Genomic DNA, 7,249 nt, shown 5'->3' on the forward strand with positions numbered 1-7,249 from the left:
GATATTTCATTTGCAAGAGAAGAAGCCAATTATTCTGTTTGCAATTTTCCTATATCAAAGCTTGGTGACCATGCATTTTCTTTCTATCCAATCAGGGCGTTCGTACTTGTTATAACTCCACCCACTAAAGTTTCTGTAGCCTGTCACAGGCATCATTTCTTTTGAAGAACAAAGTTTAACTTGTGCTACGTAATACTGAGATAAATAGCTTTTCTTTCATGTGAGTTTTAATTCAGCTGGCTACAGTGAGTCACTAGTGTTATGCATTGGGTTTCTCCGGACGTTTTACCTGACATCTCACTGCCGTGTTCCTGTAGAAAGGCTTTCCGAATGATCATCATTAAAAGCAAGGACAAGGGCTACTTTTGTCGGCAGCCTATGCAGTGCCTGTGGCGTTTCATTGTGTCCACTAGGGGGCAGCCTAGACCTGGAGTAAGGTGTATTTTTGATATTTTGGAAGATGAGTGGTGACTTGTTGTATCATAAAATATTTCAGTTCCAACCCTTTTAAGAACCTGTGTAATATAAAACTTTAAATCGTTTTCTAGAAATAAAAACACCTAATTACATTATATTTCCTTGAGACATAAGTGGACGGGGATAGCCCATTGGCCCTGGTATGTGGGACCCTGGTGTATCATAAGCAAGTGTGTAAACTTTAATTATGATGCGATTCTTCAATTTCTCCAGGTGTATTTCATGACGAAATAAATCTTGGGTGAACAGCTTGGTATGAGTGTGCACAGGACACAATATTTCGGCAATCAACTACATTGCCATCATCAGGTGCGCTGATGTACTGACCGGTGGTGGGCCGGCGCCATGTATATATAGGACAATCCCCCTCCCGCTCCTCCCTTAGGTGCTTCCTATGAGTCGGTGCGGTCCACGCCCCATGCTCGGTCCAGGTACAGCATCCATTCTCCCACCATCTGGGCACTGCGTCCTAGGTTCTTCGCGTTCGGAAGGGTCTGCCGGCACCGCTCTCCGCTCTCGTTATTCTTCCCTCCTCCCCCGAAGTCGGTAAACTCTGGGAAATATCCTCTTTCTTTGTAATCTGGGTGTTCGTGGGTTCCCATGCCTTGCTAAGGATGTAACTGCTGTCACAATTTAGTTGTGGCTCCCATACTCTGTTCTCTATGGCTTCTTTGATGAGACAGTCCCAGTATTTGGAAGTCTGTGTCAGAACTTTGGTTTGGTCATAATGCATGCTGTGGAGCAGCCCTCGGGCATAGCTTCTTGGTAATCTCGTCAGGGAAGACAGAATCCTTGAGAAGCGCCAGAGTCTTCCTCTCAACCCTCTTGGTAGGATCGGTGTCAATCTTGCAGTATGCGCTGTCACCAAGTAGGCCCCGCTAGATGCGCTTCTCAAGGATTCCGGACATGGAACATTTTGAGGAGGAAGCTCTTGAATCAGAACATCTAAAATCCACCTGTTTCTTTAGATATGTGAATGATAGCTTCATTATCTGGCCACATGGAAGAGATAAACTGGCAGACTTCCTCACACATCTCAACTCCAGACATGAGAATATTAAGTTCACCATGGAGATCGAAATGAATGGGTTGCTCCCTTTCCTAGATGTTTTGATTAAAAGATGACCTGACGGTACTTTGGGCCACAGCGTGTATAGGAAGAAGACGCACACCAATTTGTACCTACATGCGGATAGCTGCAACCACCCAGTACAAAAGAATGGCGTGCTCAAAACTCTTGTACACAGAGCTCACACCATCTCTGACAGGGACAGTCACCAACAAGAATTGAACCATTTGAAGACTGTGTTTCGGAGGAACGGTTACAAGGAAGAGCAAATTCAGAAGGCTCTACATCCCACAGCTGCAGATCAGAGTAAGGGAGCCCAACTAAATCGTGACAGCTGTTACATCCTTAGCAAGGCACGGGAACCCACGATCACCCAGATTAAGAAGAAAAAGGATATTTCCCATAGTGTACCGACTTGTATGTCAGGGGAGGAGGGAAGAATAACCGGCAGACCCTCCTGAACGAGAAGACCTAGGACGCAGCGCCCAGACAGCAGGAGAATGGACGCTTTACCTGGACCGCGCGTGGGGCGCGGACCGCACCGACTCATAGGAAGCGCCTGAGGGAGGAGTGGGAGGGGGATTGCTCTATATATTAATGGCACCGGTCAGTACATCAGTGCACCTGGTGATGGCAACGTTGTTTATTGCTGAAATATTGTGTCCTATGCACACTCATACCAGGCTGTTTACCCAAGATTTATTTAGTCAACTAATTATCTTAAATACAGCTTTATACTTACTGACTGTTAAAAAATCTCACAAGACAAATAGCATTGCTCTGGCAAGACATCCATCTAACAAAAAATGTGATACTCACTTTATTTTCTTGTGTGTAGGTAGTACAGAATGCTCATGAACTGTAGGGCTGAAAGATTCTTACATTGTGTGTGTGTGTGTGTGTGTGTGTGTGTGTGTGTGTGTGTGTGTGTGTGTGTCTCACATATTGGCCTATTGATAACCATTACATTTAAAGATTTTTTCCCTATGATATTATAAAATTCGCATGCCACTTCCACTAATCTAATATACAGCATTCAATGGAAATAATTTGATCTTTATACCGGAACAAGCAATGTTATTACCATACATATGTTATACTATTTTCCAAAAATTCATTTAGCTCAACTAAGAACTGATATATATTCATTCAACATTACAGTGTCCTTGATTTGGCAATAAAACTTATCTTGCAGTACAAAATGTTTTTCATCTTCTGTTAAAAATGCTATGCCTAAATTTGAAAGGTAACTAATCTTTTGGGCTGGCTGTCTTTGATCTTTGTTAATTAAATTATCAGTACAAAGGCATTATTGCCATTCCATTTACTCAGTATAATACAGAATGACGGAGTTCTTCGCCACTAGGATTGATAGTTGGGAGCAGTTGATAATTGAAGTGTGATTCTTTACTTGTACTGGCGAATATGCCTTGTAGATGCTTCAGTCATGCTGTCTGAAGGGACACATGGCTTAGAGATGGCTGAGGTGTAAGCCAAGGCGGCTCGAGATTAGCATTTTCTCGGAAGGTATATCCATCTCACCTGGGGAGTCACAGAAGAGAGGACTGCACTGTGGACACAGGTGGCATCAGGCACCCTTCTTATTTGATCGACTGAGCCCTCGGGAGGCCATGGGAGCGATCAGCAGGCTGCAGGGCATTGTGCTGGACCTTGTGCTATGCTACAGGACGTACTGCCTGGCTTGGGCAGCACTGGTCATTTACAAGTTCAGGATGTCATCTATGACACTCTGGTGTCTACTTGAAGTATCGCTCTGCAGAGAAGAGCATTGTCTGCTGCTGGGAGAAATTTTTCCGTGACTCTCCAGTGCCAGGCTAGCATGTAAGCCCAAAGCCCGCCAAAACATTTTTGACACGAGATGAACCCCTCACGGGCAATAAAATATTGCAGCACAATAGGAGAACTTGTGTTGACATCAGAATATGTTGTGTGGACGTAGATAGTTTTTGGTGGCAAGCTTCTCTATTGGGAGAATGCTTTATGCCATGTCTAGGAGGGAGGTCTTGCATGGTATTATGATTACACCACTGGTCAACTTACATGCACTGCTCAATGACTGGACACTACAGTTTTTTCGCGGTGCTCCTCATGGAGCGATGGTGACGGAGAAGAGAAGCAGGGGAGGATTTATCTGGATTTGGTGGAGGTCCATATGAGTGTGCAGTGTCGGTTGTGCCAGCCAGGGTGCTTCACTCAACTTGTTGCCAGGGTGCACTGGTTTGGTTTCAACAGTTACGCGCTTACGAGCAGTCTCCATATTACATGTCAGCAGTACATCAATGAGCATATCTGTTGCCTGGGTAGATTAGCGATTATTCAGTGATGGGTTTAGTCTTCACTGTACTGAGTCCAACCGGCCTGCAGCACTTGTATTTGAGACAATGAATGTCGCATTGAACTGCCAACTAGAGGTCAGTTAGAAACATAGAAGTCAGATAGCATTTATGTTGCGATTATTTTGTGGGAGGCATCATTTTAATTTGACCATCTCCATCCCACAATTGTCGATATTGCCTGTGACTGTCAACTTTGATTCACATTTTTGAAATCCCCCTCTTTGATACAAGCACACTTTTTATATCAAATTAATTAACTAATTAATTAAATTAATTTGTTAACCAACCCCATCCCCTCTGGGAAATCCCCCACCCCTCCCTTCCCCCACTCTTCCATTCACCTCCTCATCTGGAAACTGGCAGGAAAAAGATTCAGCTCATGCTGAGTTGTTGGTGTGCAAGGACATATACTTTATTTTTGGAAATTATAGGTGTTATCTTGCCGGAAAATTTTCTCAAAATTGGAGGGAAGAAGCTCTGTGTGTGGTAACCTTGACATGCAGGAGTCAAATGACCTACTGCAGAATGTTACCACCACAGGACGTCACTCCTGCCACCACTTGTCCCTCAGCAATACCCTCCCTGCCCCTCCCCAAAAAAATTGTCGTGAAAAGTCACTGAGCTGGTGAAGTGGAAGGATCTCACAACTGGAAATTCAATTACATTGAAGAAGACAAAATAATAATAACAATAATAATAATAATAATATACTATTTATTTATAAAATTTAATTAGCATACCAATTCACAGGGGTTCAATCAAATTTTTATCTGGTAGGAAAAACTTATCATTCACTGTCATTTATTTAATTTTGGGAGATGCAAGTCTTGTAAAATACATAAAAAAAGGTAATTAAATGTGCAAATAGACTGCTTTTTTTCTGATCACTCAGGGAATGCCATCACGAAATTGGCAAAAAAACGCTCACCACACTGAATTACAGTAGTCATTTTCTTCTCCAAAAAGGCACTTGTGCTGCAGCTGCAGTGTAAGACGAGGAACTCTGCCCGTTTGTAGTAGCTGTACTGCCAGCAGGGCTGTGCCGCACTGTCAGAGGCCGCGCCTTGCATTGAAACCACTGTTGGGGCCTTGCTACCGGAGCCACACACTGGGCTTGTACCGTTGACCAAGTGCAAACCACCGAGCAGTCACTGGACCTCACTTATTCCCCAAATAAAAGCATCAGCTGCTGACATCCCTCTGATACCAGTCTTACTTTCTGCTTGTCTCTGGTTCTCTCTTCCTCTCTGTCTCAGTTGGTTACTTCCTATTTTTGTGTGAACCAATGTGTGCAAACACATACAGACCAAGATGTTCCCCCACAATCCCTGCCCCTCCTCCCTTCCATCCCCCTACCCTGCCCCCTGTGCCCTTATGCAGACCTGGCATTGGTAGTTGGTATATCCCTCCATTCTCAAACTTCTGGTGTTAAGGAAACCTGTAGCAGATGGAGCAGAGGCATTCATGTGGATCTAGGTAGCATCTGTACTGTGCCACCAGAAATCACACTAGCTACTCCTTTGACCTGAACAAAGTAGCGGATGCCTAGGCAACCCCCAAGCCTTCTGAAAATGGTGGGCTGTGGATGTCTTGGAAATAGATCCTACACTCTCTCAAATTGAGCGACTAATTAATTTCATTGATAACTGTTCTATGGGACAGTTTTTCTTTGCATCCTGTTTTTGATACTAGGACTGGTATACGTGGGAGGAAATTCTGAGATTCAATCCTGCAATTGCCCGGTTTCCAAATCCCACTCTTCCCCATTCCAAATTTTTCCCTACATCCTACTGCTGGATAGTGACACAGTTATGTCGGTTGGCAGGAAGTCCATTACATAGGAGATAACTGAGAATTTATAATTTCAGCTCACTTGTGCCCTGCCTTTAAACAATCTGCAGGAGGCGTTGGACAGATGTGTGGTCGTGGTACACTATCAAAGACAATAAATTGATTAATGGGGAATTTAATGTCTCGATTGGAATGTTCTGTATAAAATGATAACTGGAATTTCAAATTTGTGGAATTCGTGACCACTGCAAGTCTGCTCAATGGTTTCTTTATTATTATTATTTTTTAAGCACTATAGAATTCTAAGTTGGTTCTCCCTGGAGAAGGAGGAGGAGGAGGAAGTGTTTACTATGTGGTAGGGTAGTAACAATGACAAATACCACTGCATGACAGAATCCACCTGGCTATACTGAGAAGCACTAAACATGACACACTTAAACCACAATACATTCCATAGCAGTTGTCACAGCAAGATGCCTGCGATGGTGGAAGTTCCTATGGTCCGCACCAGCAGTGCACTCGTCCTCACTTTGCTACCACCACTGGCCATTCTGGATGCTCAGAGGCTGGAGAGACTGTTAACAGTGAACACTGAGCAGTCAATCGATCAATTTACATGCGGAGCATAATCGTCCAGTGCAAACACTCATCATATTGAATCTTTTCAAATTTCCACATAAAAATCGAAGAATACTCCCAACACAAGTGTTCGTGAATGTGCAGTTATACTAGGTGTTGACAACTGTATTACACTTACAATCAATTTCAGAATACTTGTCCAGAAGTGATGTCATGATCACATTAGCTGAAGAGACGTAACATTGGTGAAATTATGAAAATTCGTGTAAATTGAGGAAAACTACACCAAAACACAGAGAAATTGAGAGAGAATATGCTTGATTGGTGCAGGAAAATTGTTGTACGTTGGAACAAGTGTGTAACAACAAGAGTTGTATGGACATCGAAGGACTGTGAACCAGAAAAATAGTAATTTTCAGTGGACAGCAATAAGATGGATGGAATAGACTGTTTAACTTGGATGACCACCAAATGGAGAGTAATAAATTTACATAAGTTAGATTACAAGCCCGGGTGTGACCCCAAAGTCATCAGCAACCACCTTAGAGATTTTTGTAAAGTGTTCTTAGCTAAAGAGTATTGTGTTACCATCTTGGGGGACTACAATATACAACTACGAAATGGATCATGTGTTTGACCCTGAGAAAAACTATTTATGTGTTTTCAACTCTAACAAACAGTATTTACAATGTGCTCCTCTGTACTCTCCAGCAATCACAAACACATAGTGTCAGCTAACAAACACATTACAGAACAGTCCCAGCAGTATATCTGTCTAGATAACAGGGATCATACAAGTTGACTACTGCCTTGGATGCTTTCCCAGAAAAGAGAACCATCTACCTCTAAATTGTCGTCGATCTGTGTTAAAGGATGACAGAAAGTAGATGGAGTAATCAGTTGTGATGATGAATTGTAATGGTGTATGATCTGACAGTAGAATGATGATACATTGTAGAGAGAGGGAGACATTGTT

This window comes from Schistocerca gregaria, chromosome 1, assembly GCF_023897955.1.
Source record: "Schistocerca gregaria isolate iqSchGreg1 chromosome 1, iqSchGreg1.2, whole genome shotgun sequence".
Lineage (NCBI taxonomy): Eukaryota > Metazoa > Arthropoda > Insecta > Orthoptera > Acrididae > Schistocerca > Schistocerca gregaria.